This window comes from Odocoileus virginianus, chromosome 7, assembly GCF_023699985.2.
Source record: "Odocoileus virginianus isolate 20LAN1187 ecotype Illinois chromosome 7, Ovbor_1.2, whole genome shotgun sequence".
In the NCBI taxonomy this organism is placed as follows: Eukaryota; Metazoa; Chordata; class Mammalia; order Artiodactyla; family Cervidae; genus Odocoileus; species Odocoileus virginianus.
The window spans coordinates 84,313,010-84,336,408 of NC_069680.1; the positions used below are offsets into that span (position 1 = coordinate 84,313,010).

Genomic DNA, 23,399 nt, shown 5'->3' on the forward strand with positions numbered 1-23,399 from the left:
CCCTGGGGCCCATGTGGCATCCTTGCTGGGTCCCATGTGTTGGAGGGCCATTCACACAACTTGCGTGAGCCTCAGTGTCCTCCTTGATAAAACTGGAACGACTGCGGTTTAGTGCCTTAGCCCACTTCCTACAAGGGCACCAGGAGGGTAAAGGAACCCCACCCTTCATTGATGAAGGGAGAACAGTGAAAAGCATAAACTAAAATGGAAAAAAATGTTGCACTTGACCTATTTCTTTTCCAAAAGTTTCAGAAATGGCACCTTGCCTGCATCTCCAGAAGGGATAGCTCTCAGTACAAGTTATATCTTGGAGGGTTGTCTCGACCTCTATGAAGAGGCAACCTTTTTTGGATAGATTTTTTTTCTCATTTATTTTTATTAGTTGGAAGCTAATTACTTTACAATATTGTAGTGTGTTTTTGCCATACATTGACATGAATCAGCCATGGATTTACATGTGTTCCCCATCCTGAACTCCCCTCCCACCTCCCTCCCCATCCCATCCCTCTGGGTCATCCCAGTGTACCAGCCCTGAGCACTTGTCTCATGCATCCAACCTGGACTGGCGATCTGTTTCAACCCTGATAATATACATGTTTCGATGCTGTTCTCTCAGATCATCCCACCCTCGCCTTCTCCCATAGAGTCCAAAAGTCTGTTCTATACATCTGTGTCTCTTTTTCGTTTGGACAGATTTTTGTACCAATAGTTTACACACTATCGAAGGAAATGGCAACCCACTCCAGTATTCTTGCCTGGAGAATCCCAGGGATGGGAGCCTGGTGGGCTGCCGTCTATGGGGTCGCACAGAGTCGGACAGGACTGATGTGACTTAGTAGCAGCAGCAGCATACGCCTACTCTAACAGTCTGCCCTGGACCCCAAATTCAGGGAAAATACAGAGAGTGTCAGGTCACTGCATTTGCATTGCCATACCCCTGACCATTCCCTGAACATCCCCATCTAACCAGGGTCCAGATCTCAGCACACAAGTAATTGCATGAAAAATGGTGGTGGGGCAGCAGCTATTAACACCACCATTGACACAACTGAAACTCCACATGAAGTGGGAACATGGTGATAGAAAATCTGTTGTGATCCAGTACTGGGCTTTTGGCCAAATGACATCATTGCAGCCAATGTTGTGTAGAGAAACCCCAGAAAACAAATAGTTGTTGAGTTCCTTTCAAGGGATGTGTGTTTTAGAAGAATCACTGCACTGTGGGAAATGGTGTTGGTAGTAGAAGCATATGTCAAAACAAGAGGGAATGGGTAAAGACCAGCTCTCAGGTTGCTGCGGCAGCCCAAATGGATGGAGACCTGGGAATGGAACATGGTAGACACTTGCCCAATCACTTTACAAGTACAATATAACCTCAGTGCCAAGACTGGTAAAAGACAGTGTGAAGAAACAAAATTATATTTAATTTAATTTACCAATATGGACACAAAAATAAATGAGTAAAAATCCAGCATGGTATTAAAAATAACAGTTTATCCCAGAAAAAGGAAGAATGTAATTTTGAAAGTCTCATTGATTTGTGTTTATAATATATATATACATAGAGAAAGAGAGAGAAGTAAAAGAATGACAGCAGGAAAAAAAAAGGAAGGGAAAATAAGAGTATTTAGCTGTAAAATTCTTACTATATTTGATAAAAATTCCCTGGTGGCTCATGTGGTAAAGAACCCACCTGCAATGTGGGAGACCTGGGTTTGATCCCTGGAGAAGGGAATGGCTACCCATTCCAGTATTCTTGCCTGGAGAATTCCATGGACAGAGGAGTCTGGCAGGCTATAGTCCATGAGGTCACAAAGAATCAGGCATGACTGAGCGACTTTCACTTTCACATATTACTTTAGATTAATTATGTTTGTAATATATATATGGTATAACATTGCTTGAACAGATTGTGATAAATTAAAGGTGCTCAATGTGAACCACAGAGCAAACACTGTAGAAGATAAAACAAAGTGGAACAGTAATAATCTAAGAGAAGTGATAAAATATCATACTGTAAAAGACTCAACTGTAAATGAAGACAGAAAAAGAATAAAAAAATACACACAGAAAGAATAGAAAGCCAACAGCAAAAGCGTAGACTTACACTCAAACATAGAAATCATATTACATATAAATGGATTAATGATTGCTGTTAAAGGAGAAAATTGCCAGTCTGGACAAAAAAGCAAATATCAAACTACAGTATATTTCCAAGAAACCCACTTTAAATATAAAGACACAGATAGGTTAAAAGTAAATAAATGGAAAAAGATACATCAAGTTCACGCTAATTGTAAGAAACCGGACATAACTATATTCAAACCAGATAAAGTAGACTTCAGAACAAGGAGTATTGACATAGGTAAAGAAGAACATTTCATAATGATAAAGTGGACACTTTTTTAAGAACACTTAATGATCCTAAAGGTGTATGCTTTTAATAAAGCATCAAAATACTTGAAGCATCAAAATGCTTAAATAATACAGCATTGAAATAGATTACTTCATAGAACTAAAAAGAGAACAGACGGAATTATAGACGGAGATTCCAACATACTCCTCCCAAGAGCTGATAGATCAAGTAGAAATTTAGAAGTAAAAATAGAGAACGTTTGAACACTATCAATCAATATAACTTCATTGACATTATAGGACATATACCCAATAATTACAGAAATTACATTCTTTTCATGTGCACACAGAATATTACCCAAGATAAACAATATGTTACCTGTAAAACAAGTCTCAATAACTTTAAAAAAGGTTAAAATCATACCAAGAATGTTTTTTTAACACAACATAATTTAATTAGAAAGCAATAACAAAAAGATATCTTGGAAGTCCCAAAATGTTTAGAAATTAAGCAATCTATTTTCAAAGTGTTACACCATATATACTCTAAATATAATTAGATGAAACAAAATTTTCTCAAGAGTGCAAATTGTTGGTGTTTAGTCACTAAATCATGTCCAACTCTTTTGTGACCCCATAGGCTGTAGTTTTCCAGGCTCCTCTGTCCATGGGATTTCCCAGGCAAGAACACTGGAGTAGGTTACCATTTCCTTTTCCAGGGGATCTTCTTTACTCAGGGATCAAACCTATCTTTACCACTGAGCCACCAGGGAAGCCCCAAGAATGCAAATTACAACCCCCCCCAAAAAAAGACAAGAATTATAATACTTAATCTGAAAACCCTATATCTATTTAAACAAGGTGAATTTGTAATCTTGAGCCTTATTCAAATAATTTCAAAGTCAGGTAGCTTTACTGTTAGATACAATCAAATATTTAAGGGGGGAAGATACCAATTTTATACAAACTTTCAGAAGGGAATACTTCTCAATTTTATGAGGGCAGCATAACCCTGATCATATACTACTACTCTAATAAACACAGGCAAAGAATCCTTTATCAAACGGTAGCAAATCAAATCCAACAATATGTAAAAAACATAATATTTCATGACCAAGTAGGGTTTCTGCAGGAAGCAACATTATTTAGTGTGTGAAAATCAATCAGTGTAACATAACAGAAGTAGTAAACAAATTTCATAGAAATCTGGTAGAGGTATAAAATAGATTTCAACAAAATTAGAAATTTTTAGTCATCAAACCATTAAGAAATAGACAGGAAAGTCCCCAGAGCAGGAGAAAATAGCTGGAATAAATATACATGACAAAAGACTTGATTTCAAAATATATAAATAGCCTCCTTCAAAGTTAATAGTTAACAGAAAACCCAACAAAACCCTGGGCAAAAGGTTTGAATAGGCACTTCACACACACAAATATATGTATACACACACATATATATAAATGATTAATAAACACACGAAAAATTGCTCAATACCAACAGTCACCAGTACATTGCCCCTAGAATAGCTACAATGAAAGGTACAGATGACATCTAATGTTAGTAACGATGCAGAACAATTATAACTCTCCAGGATTGTTGATAGAAATATAAAATGGTACAATTTTGGAAGTTTCTGATTAAATTAAACATGGGCCTGCACTATGACCCAAGTGATAGATTTACTCAAGTAAAATGAAAACAGGAAAGATGTATATAATAATGTCCATAGAAGTTTAAGGCAAATTAGTCAAAAACTAGAAACAATCCTCAATGTCCATTAGCAGGAAAATGAATAAATAAATTACATTCATATAAAGGAAAACAACTCAGCACTAAAAAAGAAGTAAACTACAGATACCCACAAAACATGGATGAACCTCAAAAATATTATGCTGAATAAAAGATGATAGGCAGAAATGAATATATGTTATTTGATTCCATTTATCAGTTTTTGGCATGTAAAGCTTTCAAGACTATTGAATTTTACTAGCCACACATACATATGACCCAAGTTCTTCTGAATCTGGGTTGGAGTTTTCACTCTTAACTTACGACCTGCTGTTAACCTCCCCCAGTCTGCCATATATTGTGCTTTTAATTCCGGAGTATGATACATTCTAAAACACTGACCAGGCTTCGCAGTCATTTACATGGGCTATTCCCTACTTGGAGAATTGTCTTCCCTTGGTTTGTATATCCATTAATACTTAAATAAAGTGTCTTTTTTCATATGTGACTTGTCTACCCTGATAACCCCAGAAAGTGAGGTGACCCCCTCCTTTATGCTCCAAATAAGAAAACTCATCAATTGTTCTCCAGTTGCCTATTTTTATATTCATTCCCCCAGTGGACTCCATGAGAGTGGAGACCGTATCTCACAAGTCTTAATACCTAGCATAGATGACAGGGTAAAGCACCATAATCACCATCCTCTTTAACATGTATAGCTCTGATCTTTCCATCAGTGTGTTCTCCTTTAGTCCTTACAAGAACGCTACGAGCTTTGTATTATCATCTCTATTTTACACATAGGATACCTAGGCACCAATTGGTTCAGCAGCTCACCTGAGAACACAGACCATAAGTGAGGGGAGCCACTGACAGGCCATCTGGATGCCACACCCCATGCCTCTGACCATCACATATGCTACCTCTCATGGAAATATTCCTAAATGAATAGATGAGTGGAGAATTTCTTGTTCTGTGCTAATGGGGTCAGTGCTGTTGAAGGTGGTCATGGAGGACAAGGCATTACTTCTGTGAAACCTGCTTCTTGTTTCTGACGCCCATCTCACCCGTTTGAGGCATGAACACTCTTCACCTTTGGGTGGTCATTCCCGGGGGTAACTATGCTCTCAAGTGTCAAGTTTTTTCTCTGTGTAGAGCAGCTAAGACCAGAAGAGGCTCTGAGGTGAGGGACCTCCTTTTGTGATATATTTGGAACCCCTATCCTGAAACATTTGTGGCCTTGGGCCAAACAACCCACCTGGGCCAGTCAGTGCAGGAAAACACATCTCTCTTGAGCTGAGGCAGCGGTCAGCCTTGAGAAAGGGGCAGTCAGAGGTTACAGCCCCCTCTCAAACACAGATGCTCAAGTCCACACGGACTGGTGCTGTAACACCCAGAAACGCTGGCTTTCTACTGGGAAGAGATGGCCTGGTGGATGTAAGATAGTTTTTAAAAACATTCTCTTGACTCAGTTTCGAGGTCCTGGCTAAAGGCTGGTCAATCCAAGCAAGTCCACAGCCTCCAACCACACCCTCTATGGGGCATTCAGTTCCCCATCTCACCACTGCCTAGTCTCCCGGGGCTGGGAGTCAGGCAACCAGGGAAGCCCCTACATTCAGAGCCCTTAAATGATCCAGTCTGAGCCCGCTGGCCCTGCCTCTCCTGCTCCTTCTCATGGAAACCACAATACAGGCTCTCACCCTTTTCCCCCTCCCTCTGCCTCCTGATCAACCCCAGAGCTTCCCCATGTGCCCTTCCTCGGCACGGTTGCCTCTCCTCTTAAAATCTGTGCTATTAAATAACAAACTACCTGGTCAATGGCAGCTGTCTCCTGATCTGTGACTCTATCTCTATCTCAAGTTTTCTGTTTAATACATTATATTTTAACACAATGGAGGGAAGGCCAAGCCAGTGGGCAAAGAAGCAGGCGGATAAGAAAACTCCACGTGAGTAACTCCACCTTCCAATCCTATAAGGCTTCAGGGCTGCTGTCAAACAGATGGTGAGAGACGAACTCTTTGTCATGGGATAAAAACATGAGCATAGCTTTAGCTATTAAAATAATCTAAAATGCTGAACAGGACACCCAAAGGAAAAGAATCAAAATGAATTCGATATCCAGAGAGAATGCATGCGCAGGCTTATGAGTAAATGGGAAATTTGTCGAAATTATCAGGATATAGTGTCTGTTTTTAAATTGTGGTAAAATACACATAACAAAATTTAACATTTTATCCATTTTTAAATGTATGATTTAGTATTGCTAAGTTAGGTTCACATGGTTGTACAGCCATCACCACCATCCATCTCTGAAGCATTTTTAATCATCCCATTCTGAAACTCTGTCCCTATTAAACGCTAACCCCCCATAGCCCTCCCCCAGCCCCTGGCACCCACCCGTCCACATTTGTCTGTAAGAATTTGACAACTGTAGGTACCTTATATGAGTGGAATCACATAGAGCATTATTTAAAGGGATTCCAAATACTCCGTGAAGTTATTTTAAAAATAAAAATAAACATATAGCAGATGCGCTTTCTCTGCTTGACTTTTATTTTTGCTTTGTGAAGGTAAATTTGTGCTCAATGAATGCTGTGTAGACAGTTTGCTATTTTGTGTTTGCACGGCACATAATTTCATGGGAACCTTACTAAAAAAGAAGTTTCTTTCCCTCTATCTCATCAGTCAGTATGCTTTTTGCTTACACAGGACTGGAGCCATCAAAGGCAGAGATCACTCCCATGTATACACGGGAGTTGAGTATGCATGGTTTATAGTAGTTTGGTATAACTGAAGAGCAGCTATATCACTTATGGCACACCTTGAAAAATCCATGAGAGGAAATCAAATTTTAGCAAATCAAGGAGAAAAACACTCTCTAAGCAAATTCTGGAGTTTAGGAGAAACAATTCCTTGTAACAACAGTTCCAAAATCCCCCAAAATAATAGAACCACAAATGTGGAACAAACCACAGCTCCCTTTAGTATTAACTGATTTCAGTCTTTTGAGCACAACCTGAATTACGAACTACACATGATAAGCAACATTGCTCTTCTAAAAATCTTTTGAAAAAACTAATTTTCAAAGGGAGCCATTGATATTTCTCATAATCAAAGCCAATGAGGTGTCACCTCACACCAGTCAGAATGGCCATCATTAAAAAGTCTACAAAATAAGTACTGCAGTGGAGAAAAGGGAACCTCTTATACTGCTTGCAGGCGTGTGTCTTGGTACAGCCACTATGGAGAACAGTATGGAGGTGCCTTAGAAAACTAAAAATAGAACTACCATATCATCCAGCAATCCAATTCCTGGGCACATATGAGGTCAAAATTATAATTCAAAAGGACACATGCAACCTCTATGTTCACAGCAGCACTACTTAAAATAAGCAAGCTCTGACTCAATGGACATGAGTTTAAGCAAACTCTGGGAGGCGGTAAGGGCAGGGAAGCCCAGAGTGCTTCAGTCCATGAGGTCACAAAGAGTTGGACACGACTTAGCGACTAAACAACAACAACAAAGATATGAAAGCAACCTAAATGTCCACCAAAAGATGAACAAATAAGGAAGATGGGGGGGATATATATATATATATATATATATACACACACACACACACACACACACACACACAATGGAATATTAGCCATAAAAAAGAATGAAATACTGTGATTTTCAGCAACATGGATGGACTTGGAGATGATCATACTAAGTGAAGTCACACAGAGAAAGACAAATACCATATGATATCACTTATATGTGGAATCTAAAATATGACACAAAATGAGCTTATTTGCAAAACAGAAATAAACTCACAGACACAGAAGACGAACTTACAGTTACCAAGGGAGAAGGAGGGGAGGGGTGAATTAGGAGTTTGGGGTTAATAGATACCAACTGCTAAATATAAAATACATAAACAACAAGGGCCTACTGTATAGCAAAGGGAGCTATTCAACACACATAATAAAACACAATGGAAAAGAATGTCAAGAAGGTTTCATTTATATATGTATATGATTCGCTTTTCTTGTACAACAGAAACTAACACAGCATTGTAAGTCAACTGTACTTCAACTTAAAAAAAAGTCTAGCACTTTCACAGGTCCTCCCCTAGACCATGGGGCCAGGATTTGGTAGCTGGTGCTAAAATTGAAAGCCCTTGATTATATCTTTGCCATGGGACTGTGTCAGTGGCAACTGTCAATTGATGGGACAGAGTAATAAAAAAAATTAAATAAAAATAAAAAAAATAAAAATAAATAGATAATTTTAAAAAATTAAAAAAAAAAAAAAAAGGGGGGGATAGGTGCCCATTCCAGTATTGTTGCCTGCAGAATTCCAAGGACAGAGGGGCCTGGCGGGCTACAATCTATACATTGCAAAGAGTCAGACATGACTAAGTGATTTAGTACACATTGTCTACAGGGGGGAAAAAGTAGATGGAAAGAAAAAAGAAAAAGACGAAGGACTGCACAGAGGGAAGCGTGTGTGTGTGTGGTGTGAAAAACTCTGGGCAGAGGAACGGAAAGCCAGTATTTTAGGTGTGGCGCTAACCCCTCTTCTTTGGGCGTACCCTACTACCTGCCCCAGGGGGGATGGTTTTAGGTGTTTTTTACTCCCACACATGGATTTATGCTCTCCCTTCATATGCATGTGTCCTTTAACATAATAAAATGTTGTTTTGCATATTTCTAAACTAAATAATTGGTATTGCACTGCATATATTTTTCTGGAACTTGCTTTTCTCACTGAGATTATGTATATGGAATTTATCCATGTTGCTATGTGTAGCTATAGTCTATTCACTTTCATAATTATACAGTATTTTGTTTACTTGTTCATAAAAGAAATACTCCAACTATAAAGCAAGGATTCTGGATAGAAAATCTATGTGAGGAAGTAAGGTAAAGTGTCCTAAAATTCAAAAGACACAGATAATAGTTGTCAATCCATCCTTTATTTTCCTTCCTCTCTCATACCGATTTGATATCTGTAATTAATATAAATGCTAAGTTTGTTTCTAGAGTGATTACTTACAAATAATTCCATGCTTTAAAGAATAGAAATAGGCATGTATAGTAGAACACAGAAAAATGAACTAACGGCCAGGTAATAACTACCTGGTCCCATAGATTTAACGGCATAACTCACAACATACAAATTTGAGAGGAAATCTAGGGAGGACTGCACACTCTCTAAAGGAGGTACCGGGGCTCAGATGCTCCACAAAGGGAATGAACTCTTATGGAAATAGAGCAAATGCATCTGTCGATGAACACAATAATCCAGTCTGGCACCTTATGTTCATCTTCCCAACATTAAATGGAAAATAAAAAGTCAACTCTAGACAACTGCTTGGTGCCAGGAGAACGGAGGTTGGCATGGGAAGAAGCTGGGGCACTGAGCAGGTTGGGGAAATGGTGCCATGGAAGCAGCCAAGACTTTGAGGAAATGGTTGGTCCATCTGTCTTCACGAGTTGCGTCAAGAAGGAACCAGCTGTCGGATATTGGGGAAAGTAGAGCAATAACTTGCATTTAAAATAAAATTATATTAGTAAGAAGACAGGTCTGTTCTGTTTTACTTGTTTCCAAGTCATGTCAAATATCTTCATCCCATTTTATTGGCTTTCAGAGCCAAGCACTGAGTAGTTTAAATCATTTTGCAAAATTTAGCTAAGGGGAATAAATTGCCAGGAAGTTTATTACTGTTGTTCCATAAGACATATATCTGAAAATAAACATGGCAACTGGACTGACCCAGATGCAGTATTCAGCGCCCAGGGGAAGGAAGGGAGAGAAACGGACATTTTGGTTATCCCCAAGTGTGTGTTCTTTCCTTAAAAACCCAGACACATCTTTCCTTCAAGAAAATTATTTCCTCAATGATCAACCTTACCTGCAACTTTTAACCCATAGAAACTACCCAAGGGTTTTGAAGACATCCCATAAGCAAACCATAAAGAGGGAGACTTACTAATAATGTTTGATAAGTAAAACCACCATAAGGTTATTTCTCATTGTTATAAGGAGTATGACAGCTGAGGAAGAATAATTTTGTCATAATCTCAGTTCCTTTAATTTTAGCTGCAAGCTCCCCAGAGCTCTCCCCCTTCCTCTTCCCCCTCCCCCTCCCTCTCTTCCGTCCCTTCTGCCCTCCTCCTGCTCTTCCTCCTCCCCCTCCTCCTTTTCTACTGTCATCACAAACAGGATTAGGGAGAAAATTCTTCAGAACCTCATGCATTCATAGAATGCATATCCACAAGATGGACACATAAACTTATTTGATCTGGAAAGACCCAGAAAACAGTAACACCATCCACACACACAATCCCACACTATCCGCACACAAGAGTAGAAGTCATTTCTTAAGGTTTTGAAAGATGGGCTCATGGACCTCAGCCTGTGGTCTTCAGCTAAGGCTTTGCTTCCCCGACGGTTTGCTGTGGACAAGCTAAGTCAGGTTTGAATATCTCGCCTCACACTTTCATGCAGACAATAATTATCACAGAAGCGGGGCAAGAACTTACTCCCCCACTGCACTCCTTCCCTCCATCTTATCTCAATAGTTCAGAAATGCTAAAAATATAAACTATGATTCAGCTTTTAGAACTTCTGTAGTCCTGTCATAATAACAGCAGGCTAGATGCAAGGGGGTAAGAGAGAAAACCCAATTACTCCTTCTCCCCGGGCAAGCAATCTTATCAGATATTTCCCTTTAGCCCCCGCAAAAGTTTTGCATGAAAGATTCCACCTGTCAGTTTCTCGTCTGTTGCAGTCCAAAATCTCTGAGGCAGCATTTTTATTTTAAGTCAGAGGTAAGTTTTATTAAAAATGCCTTTTACAGCCAGCTGGTGTCAAACTGTTGGTCTGCTAACCAGGCATCAGCTGAAGAGTCTGTAATTCTGTTTCATGAAGATAAGCACTGTGATCTATTAATACCAAGTTCTAAAGCCAGTCTGCCCCAAGCCTTGGAGACCACAGAAGGTGGGAGATACTGGTGGATAGAGGAGGGAGGAGGGTGGAGAGAGGGGGGCCCTCCCTTTATGCCCCTCCAAGTCACACGCTAAGTTGCTTCAGTCACGTCCAACTCTTTGCCACCCTATGGACTGTAGCCCACCAGGCTCCTCTGTGGGATTCTCCAGGCAAGAACACTGGAGTGGGTTGCCATGCCCTCCTCCAGAGGACCTTCCAGTCTAGGAGTCAAATGCACATCACTTCGGTCTCTGGCATTGGTAGGCAGGTATTTTACCACTAGCACCACCTGGGAAGCCCTCCAAGTCAGATACTCCTGTTGTAAGTCATTCTTTCTCCCATCCTGGACTGATTCCTTCTGAAAAACTGGATCACACAAAGACACACTGCAGATTCCCATCCCGAGTTTCCTGTTATGTTTATTATATTAGCATAACATATGGTGCTCCTTGGAAGAAATGTTATGACCAACCTAGACAGCATATTAAAAAGCAGAGACATTACTTGGCCGACAAAGGTCCGTCTAGTCAAGGCTACGGTTTTTCCAGTGGCAATGCATGGATGTGACAGCTGGTATATAAAGAAAACTGAATGCCGAAGAATTGATGCTTTTGAACTGTGGTGTTGGAAAAGAGTCTTGAGAGTCCCTTGGACCGCAAGGAGATCCAACCAGTCCATCCTAAAGGAGATCAGTCCTGGGTGTTCACTGGAAGGACTGATGTTGAAGCTGAAACTCCAATACTTTGGCCACTGATGCGAAGAACTGACACATTTGAAAAGAGCCTGATGCTGGGGAAGATTGAAGGCGTGAGGAGAAGGGGACAACAAAGGATGAGATGGTTGGATGGCATCACCGACTCAATGGACATGAGTTTGAGTAAACTCCGTGAGTTGGTGATGGACAGGGAGGCCTGGTGTGCTGCAGTTCATGCAAAGAGTTGGACATGACTGAGCGACTAAACTGAACTGATAACATATAGTATCACATACCAACAACATACGTGTCAGACACGAAATGCCCCACAGAAGACTCAGGTTCTCACCCAGGGCAAGGGCATTTTCACAAGCAAACACATCTCAGAACAGAGAACTTACCCACCAGACACGGGTGGGCACTGGCCAAGCAGCTGGGAGGGTGGATGCAGAGAGGCAGGAATCCAGACTTGCCCCTAGCCCACCACCCCCCCAGATCCCCAGACACCAGAACCCCACCTTAGGACACCTGGAGCTGCCATTCAGTCAGCTGACCCCCTGCCGTGGGCATTCTGAAGCCACAGCAGGATGGGAGCTGGTATCACCTAACTTTCCATCCTGGGGCTCAGGCAGCCCTGGAAGAAACCTGGGGGATTTTAGTGGAAAAGCACTAGATCTGGTGTCACTCACCCAGCTGCATTCTCTGGGTCCCCACACTCTGCTTTTTAACCAGCGCCAGCCTTGGTTTCCTTTCCCCACCATGAATGTGTTAACAGTTCCTCCTACAAACAGTCCCTGCTACACTGAGGACATCTGACGTCTTTGAGGAATAATATATTTGGGAAGCAAGTCTCCACAAATGCCAGTAAGAGGACCTCATCCTTCTGATGCACTCCTGGGTGAAGCATAAGGAATTCCATAATTTACAAGCGAGATGGCCAAATCTGAACTGAGCACAATTTTTGAGACCTGATACTTTTCATCTATCCCATCCTTCAGTGGATGGTGTCATGACCTAGTGGAAAGCTAGAACTCTGGAGGTCCTTCTATAATCCTCACCCCCACCCTCCCCAGCACTCCCCCATCATGGAATCATTGTCCTCTTGCCCCTGGGCCCACTGTGTGTCCACAGGTACCTTCCCCTCCTAAGGTCCTGAGTGGACTCTGCCCGAGCCCCGCCCTCTTCACCCTGCACACCACTGCCAAGCTCTCCAAGTCCAACCCGGGACCCTCGTGAAAGCCAGCAGGGCTCCTCCTGGCCTTCAGAAGACAGCTTCTGCTCCCTGGCTTGGTATCCAGATGCGTTCCTGGGGGCCTGGTGTAGACCCTGCCTGCCTCCCTCTGAAAGTGAAAGTGAAAGCCACTCAGTCATGTCATGACCCTTTGTGACCCCATGGACTATACAGCTTGGCAGGCTCCTCTGTCCATGGGATTCTCCAGGCCAGAATACTGCAGTCAATAGCCATTCCCTTCTTCAGAGGATGGATCTTCCCAACCCAGGAATCAAACCTGGCTTTCCTGCATTGCAGGCAGATTCTTCACCATCCAAGCCACCAGGGAAGCTTCCCTCTGACTGCCCCATATCCACTGGATTGTTCCAACTTCACTCTAAAGCCGGTGCTGTTCTCAGTTCCAGGCCCACCCTTCCCACCTGGCTGCCTGACCACCCTGTACCTACAAGGATATGAGCTTCCCGAGGGCAGGCGGGGCATGTCTTCTTTGCTCACTGCTCTGTTTTCTGGAATCACATTTGCTGTCCTCCCATTGTGTGTCTCTTCCTGCCTGCAACAGCCTGCAGGTACCTGTCTGTGTAGCGCCTGTTGCTCTGCATATTGACTGCTCAGTTTCCTGCGTGTCTCCAGGGCTGTGCTAGAGGCCTCTGCAAAAAGGAACTGCCTTACTCTGCTCTCGTGCTCTCTGTTTCCATCTTTCTCTCCTCCTTTTCTCCCCCTCACCCCACCCCCTCCTCGCCCGCATAGCTGATACAGACAAGAAGGGACCCAGCTGTGCACCCTGAACGCTGTAAGCATCTCTGCAGGCCTAACATGAAGCACAATGATGAACACACTGTGGGCTGGCCATACATTTTAAGCCATTCCAATTCACATCTGGATAAGGGATCTTTTCTCTGAGCTGCTTCATGGGCCTAATGCTATCAAGGACACGTTCAAATATACATCAACCATTCGGTTCCATGAGGCAAATCTGATGAGGGACGGCAATTGATGCTTCTCGACAGAAACGTAAAACCATCTCACTGCACAGACAACGGATGATATACCCACAGCACAGGTGCCACAGTGAGACGGCACATGAGAAGCACAACATTTCCTGTTTAATACACTTTGCTTATGTGAGAAGAAAGTGAGGCACACAGGTGAGAACAACACAAGACAAACTGTTCCGAGGCGTGGAGCAGAAAACCCAGACATATTTTCTCCCAGAGATTTCCAAAGCTGATTCCAGTCAGGTTTATTTCTCTCTTTTTCATGAATGGATGAGACGGGACGTGGGGGATGCTGGAGACCGCTCAGTGTGAGATGATGGGGAGCGTGCACCACCCTGAAACCTGCTTCTTTATCTGGTGTTTCTCATGGTTCTGGGGAGTATTAAAGATGATCTCTCCCATAGCTGTCAGAGCCCGGACTACGAGCCCTGCAAATAAATCAGCCTGAATTGGGAAAACAGTACATTTATCCAAAAGATGACTGTTAAAAATCACTGTGCCTGGTCTTCCCTGGAGGTGCAGTGGATAAGAACCTGTCTGCCAATGAGGGGGACACGGGTTCAATCCCTGGTCAGGGAAGATTCCATTTGCCATGGGTCAGTTAAGCCCATGTGCCACAAGTACTGAGCCTGAACTCCACAGCCTGCAAGCTGCAACTACTGAAGCCCAAGCACCCAGCGCCCATGCTCCACAACCAGAGAAGCCACCGCAATGAGAAGCCCAGGCACCGCAACTCGAGAGAAGCCCCCACTCGCCACAACTAGAGAAAACCACGCACAGCAACGAAGACCCAGCACAGCCAAAAATGCATTAATTGATTTAATAATTTTCTAAAAAATCACTGTGCCAACATTTGCTCCTGTCAGCTAATTTTTGTTTTTAAAACCTGAGAGAGGAGCCAGGTCCTGGTGTGTCCCTTGTGGCCTGAGCCCACAGCAGGCTGGAGAGGGGTGGCAGGCAGGCCTGGACAGATGCCTCATCTCTACTGACCAAGCACGTGACCCATGGCACAGGTTGCTCATCAATTCGATGAAATGGGAAATAATACGTCCTCTACAGAGTTGGGGGGGGTGGGTGGCAGGGTTGGAGGGGAGGGGCTAGATGTGAATTTGAAAAGAAACAAGTTAAAGAAACAAGTGCAACAAGTTAAAAGCACACATTAAAGGTCTGTGGTCATGATTATTATGGCTTTGCTTCAAAATTTCTGGTTGTTTGGAAGCCTTGTATAATAAGTAAATTTTTGCTGACTCTAGAAATTCTAACTGCGTAGCTTGGTTGCTCAGAGAAGGCAATGGTACCCCACTCCAGTTCTCTTGCCTGGAAAATCCCATGGACACAGAAGCCTGGTGGGCTGCAGCCCATGGGGTCGCTAAGAGTCGGACACGACTGAACGACTTCACTTTCACTTTTCACTTCCATGCATTGGAGAAGGAAATGGCAGCCCACTCCAGTGTTCTTGCCTGGAGAATCCCAGGGACGGTGGAGCCTGGTGGGCTGCTGTCTATGGGGTCGCACAGAGTCGGACACGACTGAAGCGACTTAGCAGCAGCAGCTTGGCTGCCAGGGAGACACAGAGTAGGGACAAGTTCGTTTCCTGAATGTTCAGGGTGAAGGCCAGGTGAGCTCTGGTCCAGATGCAGGGCCTTGAGTGAGAGGGCATCATAGGGAAAAACAGATTCCTCTGGGAAGATACCCTGGAGTCCTTACGCCCTAGGACCCCAGAGTGTGAGGTGCCCAGGAGACAGGGTCCTGAAAGAGCGAACAGAGTTATCAGGCTGGGCCCTGATCCAATCTGACGAACGTCCTCGTAAGAAGAGAAGATAGGGACCCAGGCAAGAGGACCATCTGAGGATGCAGAGAGAAGACGGCCATCAACAAGCCAGCGAGAAAGGCTTCAGGAGGAGCCAACCCTACCGACACCGTGATCTTGGGCTTCCAGCCTCTGCAACTGTGAGGACACCAACTGCTGTTGACGCCCCCCGGCGTGTAGTATTTTGTTAAGATAGCCCAAGAAATTAAGACAGAGATACTCTGCCACCAGCCCCGTGGTATCCTACAGCAAACAGAAACACACTTCCCACTTCCCCACTCATGTCCCCAACACATATACAGTGGCCTAAAGATCTTCAAGTTGAAATAAAATAAAATAAAATTTTCGTTTAAAATGTGTTCAAAAGTTACATTAGGAAAAACTGCTCTGAAATGAAGAAGTTACGGGACTGGATTGGCTGCTCGCCTCCCAGGTGACCTCCCCTCGTCAGCGCTCCTGTGATGATCAATACCACATGCCCCACCAGCTCTCCTGCCCTCCCCTGAGTCGGGTGCCTCTGTCTCACTGCCTCCTTGATTCCCACTTGAACAGCCCTGATGGCCCTCAAATCAATAGGCCCAAATTAGAATTAGGATCCACACCTGCCCACGCCTGGTCCATCACCAGAGTTCAGACAAACGCCACCACCTAACTGGTCACCATAGCAGTAAGATGTGAGCATGGCAGTAAGAGGTGATGAGGTCCTTCTCGTCACCTCTCCCGCGCCCACCCCCAGTTCATCCCCTGGGGCCATCAGCATTGCCCCACCAGTCTCTCCTGCATCCGCGCACTTCTCTCCATCCACCTGGCTTCACCCACCGCATCCCCATCCGTCGTCCTTGACCCACCAGGACAGCCCCCAGGTCCTCCATGCATGCTGAGCTCTACAATCCACTCTCCTCCTAGCGGCCCGCATGGTCTTTGAAAAACACGGGTCTGATCAAAGCACTGTTTGCAGAAAAACCTGTGAGAACTCTCACACACTGCAGGTGGGGGAGAAAGTCAGAACAGACACCTTAGAAAACGGCTTGTCTGGATACATTACAGTTTAACATACATACAGACGACCCCAGACAGGACGGCTGGATTTTTCATCTTTACAACAGTGCGACAGAGATACACACTCAGTAGAAACCCTACTTTGATTTTTGAATTCTGCTCTTTTCCCAGGTTAGTGATATGTGTTTAGATCCCTTCTTGTGAGGCTGGGCAGTGAGCAGCAGCTCCCAGTCAGATCTGAGATCACAAAGGCAAACTAGTGATACACTTACAACCACACTAGACCCAAGACAACCATTCTGCATTCCACTTTCAGTATAGTATTTAATCAATTACATGAGATATTCAGCACTTTATTATAATACAAACTCATGTTAGATGACTTTGCCTAACTGCAGGCTAGTGGAAGTGCTCTGAGCATGCTTCAGGTGGCTGGGCTAAAAGTCATGCTGTTGGGTAGGTCAGGTGTATTCAATGTGTTTTCAACTTACAATATTTTCAACTTACAATGGGCTTATAGAGAAGTAATCTCATTGGAAGTCAAGGAAGAGTTATACCTTAAGTTCCAGAAGTTCCAGTCTTAGAAAAACAGCCAATAGAAAAGTGAAATAGAATCACCAAGTATTTCACAGTAGCACTATTCCAGATAGCCAAATCTAGGAAACAACCCAAATGTCTGTCCATCAATAGTAGAACTGATCAATTATCTTATATTCCCATACTAAGCTATTGCTGCAAATAGCCAGTGGATGCATCTCATACTGTTGAGTAAGAGAAGCTAAACCAAGAATACGGGGTATGCCTCCATTTATGTAAAAGTTCAGAAATGGTCAAAGTCAGTCTATGGCATTACCAGCTAGGAAAGGGTTTCCTTGGGAGCAGGCTAGTGACTGGGAAGGTTCTGTGGTGTTCATCATGTGTGTATTGGCCTGGGTACTGGTCACATGATCAATGCATGCACTGTGAAAATTGATAAGCTGACCTGTACAGGCACTTTTCTGTAGGTATGATTGTGTCCCTCCTGAGACTGCATGTTGAAACTTTACTCCCCCAAAGTGATGCTACTAGGAGATGGAGCCCTTGAGGGGTGATTAGGATCAAACAAGGTCCCAAGGACTCTACACATAGGCTGAGTTAGTGCTCCCTGTAAGAGTCGAGGGAACACCCCCTGCTCTTTGCTCCCCACCAGGTGAGGACATGAGGAGAACAATCTCATCTGCAACCTGTTAGCAAGTCCTCACTGGAATTCCACCATGCTGGCCCCCTGGGCTTGGTATTCCAGCCTCAGGAACTGTTAGAAGTGAACTGATGCCATTTATAAGGCACTGGGTCTGTGTAATTCTTCACAGCAGGTCAAATGGACTAAGACAAGCTTGTCATACTTCAGTTTACAAAAAATAAAGGAAAAAACAAACAACACTGATGATTCCATTGCTCTTTATAGAAAGATCAAGGTCCTCAACTTGCTTCAAAAACTTCTTGGTTAGGAACTGGTTTATATCTTGAACACAGGGCTCCCCACACTCCTCTCCCCATCCTGGGCTCCAGCTACACTGGCCTCACTGTTCTCTGCATCCCCTGAAGCCACAGCTTCCTCTGACCCCTTGTCCTTGCACAGACTGCTTGCTCAGCCGGCCTGAGCTTCACGTCCTACTCCATTCACCTGTTACTTTCTATTCATCCTTCGGACCTCAACTCAACCCTCACCTCCTTGGAAAGGTCTTCCTCTGCCTCCTGGCCCTAGGCTGTGTACCCATTTTATACTCTTGGACTGCCCTTCATGGTAATTGTCACAGTTTATAATTACCTGCTTGTGTCTTAGCCTAATATCTGTGTCCCCCACTAGACTTTAGGGTGCAGATCTGTCTGTTCTACAGACTGGGTCTACAGTGCCAAGCCCAGTATCATGCCTTGTAGCATGTATTTACTCCATAAGCATTCATGGGCTAAGTCAGTGATCCATCATAAGACAGTGGCTTCATTTTTTTCCATCAGACAGCTCCAAAGTTAGGAAGTTTCCTTCCTGATGTCTAATTTCTTTCTGTCGCAATTTGAGTTCCTTTATCCTCATCTTGCCCTCAGTGAATATGAACAGAGATACCATAGAATTTCCATTTTCCATACTTTCTGTATGTATTTGAAGTCAGCTATTAAGTCACTTTTGATTTACACGTGTTCAATAGAAAGCTGATCCATGCAGATCAGTCATTCATGCCTGTTCTCTAATTGTGTTTTGTTTAAATGTAAACTCAGAATGCAAAGTTATTTGGAGGAAAAAAAAAAAAACCACACAGATGTGAACATCTATGTTGCACCAGGGACTGCAGACCGCCACGTGATTCCGCCTCACAGCTCGCTTGCTTAGTGGCTCAGCTGTGTTGGATTCTTTGTAAACCTTTGAACTGTAGCCTGCCAGTCTCCACTGTCCATGGGATTTTTCAGGCAAGAATACTAGAGTGCATTGCCTTTTTCCTCCTCCAAGGGATCTTTCTGACCCAGGGATCAAACCCATGTCTCCTGTATCTCCTGCATTTCAGGAGGATTCTTTACTGGTTGAGCCATCAGTGTTTTTCGCAGCCTCACAGAGTGTAGCTAAACTGAGGGTGTCTAAAATAATACTGACAGCCAACCTCCCCTGAACCCCACTCAGACCAGGAACCAATAACTCAGAGCACTCCAGTATATTTTGAGTAACCCAGTTCCTAAGAACTTGAGTCAGGATGAGGGCATAGAAGCCTAGAGTCAGCATCCAGATCTTTCTCCAGTGAGAATACAGAAATACTTCTTCCTTTCCTTCTACCAGTAAATGAGCTACAAAAAATAACAAAACTTTGTGTTATATTTCATCTTATTACTTTCAATGTTGTAAATACACTTTTTAAAAGATGGATTATTTGAATGCTTATGACATGTGACTTGTAAAAAAACTAGAATCATTAAATTGTGTCCCTGTGTTATCAAAAAATAAATAAATACACAACTTTGGATGCCTGTGTCTCGGCTTTTCTTTAAACTATAATGGAGGTAAGTTTAGTCCCAGTGTACACTGAATTTAGCTACTAGATTCATGACGAGTCACCAAGTAGAACATGATCTTATCCCCTTAGTGTTCAGGGTCTAACACAATTTGCCTATTACCTGGATCAGGAATATTATAAATGAAAATAACATATGGGATCATCCAATCAATCCTCCTGGCTGTTCAGGTTTGGGCTCTGCAGTCCGACTCTTCTTTTGCACAGCCAGAATGGTGGGTGTCATAACATCATATAGACCTCTTGATGGAAAAGGACATCCTCGTGTTAAACCAAATGCTCCCTGTCTCATTTTCATCCACTGTTCATGGGGGAGATTTCCCTGTGACTGTGATCTGGCCCCTTGATCGTGTGACCCCTAGTCTACTCTCCCTCCAGCGTGGTCCTTTAGCTGGATATAAAACCAGCACATGTACTATGGCTCCTGGTGAAAGTGTTCTCCATCCAGAGAGAACCATCTTTCCTAAGCTGTGGGGCTTCCCTGATGGCTCAGTGGGTAAAGACTCCACTTGCAATGCAGGAGACACAGGTTCGATCCCTGGTCAAAAAGATCCCCTGGAGGTGCGCATGGCAACCCACTCCAGTATTCTTGCTGGGATAATTGCACGGACAGAGGAGACTAGTGAGCTACAGTCCAAAGGGTCACAAAGAGTCAGACATGACTAAGCATGAGACAAGACTCCTAAGCTGTGGGCACATTACACATACCCCACACTCCCCCAAGGCTCCACACTCACCACCACCAGGGAGGGGAACAAGGGGGCTGGGGGGACAAGAGAGGTCCACATACCAGTCCCTGAGCATCATCAGGCAGACAAGAACCACAGAGCCCTGATTCGCCACAGTGCCCTGCACATCTCTGCGACGGCTCCAAAACACCAGAAGCCCTCCAGATGCTCATTTGCTGCACAGAGTTCTGGATTCCGATACACTCAAATCAGTGGAGATGTTCAGAACCAAAGTTTAAAATAAAGAATGCAGCTGCTGTGGGTCAGTGATATCCAGGCCATTTCTGCAAAAGATATGACTGCCCTTCATGACTACTAGGAGAGTTAGGTGCTGCCACTGTTGCTAACCAGAGTTAGAAACTTAACTAAAAGAAATATGACACGGGAGAAGGTCTTCAGGTTACGCCACTATGTGACAGGGCTCTCAGACCTTTTTCGGCCTGCATTCCACATGATTTCCAACCAGGAAGCAGTGCAGAAGCATGTTTGGGAAACAGTTAACAGGCAACAAAATAATCTCAATGTGACCTAGCCATTCACATACCTTTTGGTACGCTTTGCTCTATTCTTTTTTCCCCTTTGTTTCTATCTACTGGGGACTCGTGAGCTCTCTAAATCCCCCATGATGGATCTTAGGAGAAAGGTGGACGGAAGGAGAAGAGCAGAGGCACACAGCCCTTGCTGCTGCAAAGAGGGGTGGCCATGGGGTCTTTCCCTTCTGCCATTTACAGTGAGAACAACTCAGTGACACCAAACCAATATGTTCAGATAAGATAGACCCAGAGGAGCTAGAGGGGAATTAATGGATCATTTCAGCCATTCAGCTTATTTACAAAAGAAGAAACATGAGCTCAAAACCAGGAAAGTGAACTGCCTGAGACCCCTCAAGTTGTCAATTCTGATGGCAGCATCAAAGTTGTGGCTTTGGTCTACAGCTGGCCGTCCCCACAGCAGGTGACACGAAATCAGTGCACCCAGTTTCCAATAAGGAGAATCCCCTGGTGGCTCAGACTGTAAGGAACCTGTCTGCAATGCAGGAGACCCGAGTTTGATCCCTGGGTCAGGAAGATCCCCCAGAGGACAGCTTGACAACCCACTCCAGGAGTCTTGCCTAGAGAATCCCATGGACAGAGGAGCCTGGCAGGCTACAGTCCATGGGGTCACAAAGAATTAGACACGACTGAATGAGTAACATTTACTTGCTTAGTTAAGGCAGCCAACACCCAACAACAGTGGCCTCAGTCACCAAGGCCCAAAGCTGCCTGGAGACTGGTTTCCCCACAGATTCAGCTATGCAGACAGCTTCTCCTCCTGACTAACAGCACCCCAGGTCATCGCCTCCAAATACTACAGCTGTAAGTATCTGATCACAGGCTTAATAGAAATTCACTTTGCCACCAGGCAGGGCAGATTGATTTCTCTATCAGTGTTTATATCCATGTATTAGACAAGTCTGAGGTCAGACTGGGGTCAGACAGAGCCAGTCTCCTACGGTCACATCCAGAGGATGCTTGGAACAGACCCTGTGGGCTTCTAATGTCTGCACCCTGGATTCTGATGGAAATAGCTTTAGTGCCTTCATTAGTATCTCAGTTAAAACTATGATATTCTGAATAATTTAGATGACTGCTAAAGGGGTGCACTGTGTTTTATTTTCTCAAACTGGAAGACTATGAACAAAAAAAGTTTTCAAGTGAAAAAGATAAAAGTAATGAAAATGTGTTAGCTCCTAAGTCTTTGACCAGACCTACATTTGAGCACCACTATTTAAGGTTTATTCAAGATGCCTTCCTCCTAGTTGTGAAATTGGAATTTGAGCATTTCAATTACATTTCCCCCCCGCCAGAACCCCACTTCTGACTTTCTGTTCTGGGAGTCTCCCATATAGAGAGGATCTCTATAGGAAAGATCTGATTGTGAGGTTGATTTTTCCTTAATAGCTTGAAATTTATCATGTGAATGTTCCTTGGTGGATTTCCTAAGATGATTTATCATTAGTAAAACCTATGCTTATAATCCTAAGCCCTTCCCTCTCAACCCCTTACTTTCTGGCTTTGTTACATTCTATAAGGACCACCTTCACTCCATTTTTCATATTAGTAGGCTGCTGCGAAAGCCCAGGGCTTCCCTGGCAGCTCAGACAGTAAAGAATCTGCCTGCGATGCAAGAGACCCTGCAGGTTCTACCCCCGGGTTAAAGATCCCCTGGAGAAGGGCAACCCACTCCAGTATTCTTGCCTGGAGAATTCCATGGACAGAGGAGCCTGGTGGGCTATGGTCCTTGGGGTTGCAAAGATGGGGACACAACTGAGGGACTAACACTGTTTGAGTCTCACCGCCATGGGGCGCTGAAGAAGGAAGGAGGGTGGGCTCTTGGCCAAAGCTTGAGACACAACCCTGGGACTGCTCACCACACTGACCTTAGCGCTGCTTCAGACGTGTTGCCCTATTAAAAACCCCTAACGTGGTCTCAGCTCAAGAATCATAACCAGACACTAAGTGGATCGTTCTACACCTCTCTCTTCCTCATCTCTCATCAGGCCTTCATGAGAAAGGATGTCCATATCTTTTGTGGTGACACAATACTAGATCATAAGGTTTTCTCCCTCAGGGCTCCTTAAAATGGTAATGTGTGCAGGAGATCTTTCAGAGTCTGGGCGCAAAGAGGACTGACAGGACCCAGGTGGAGGCCCTTTCGCCACCGCAAGTAGAGGGCGCCCGGGCCCCTCTGTCGAGCTTCCACAGCCACGTCTGCAGGAAGCAAACTGAAGCTCACTAGAGGATCCCTGGAAGACATCTTTATATGTGGCAGCAGGAAATGACATGAAACAGGAGATTATTTT

General features: G+C 43.8%; 1 protein-coding gene and 1 non-coding gene across 3 annotated transcripts in view; one reads left to right on the plus strand and one right to left on the minus strand.

The window, feature by feature from the left end:
* The window catches only part of DISC1 (DISC1 scaffold protein), a 389,098-nt gene that overhangs the window by 134,949 nt on the left and 230,750 nt on the right, over positions 1 to 23,399 (minus strand). The gene's annotated exons all lie outside the window — the stretch shown is intronic.
* On the plus strand, positions 8,181 to 8,311 carry LOC139036123 (small nucleolar RNA SNORA30/SNORA37 family). Its single transcript, XR_011488861.1, has one exon. It is a non-coding gene; the product is annotated as a small nucleolar RNA SNORA30/SNORA37 family (small nucleolar RNA).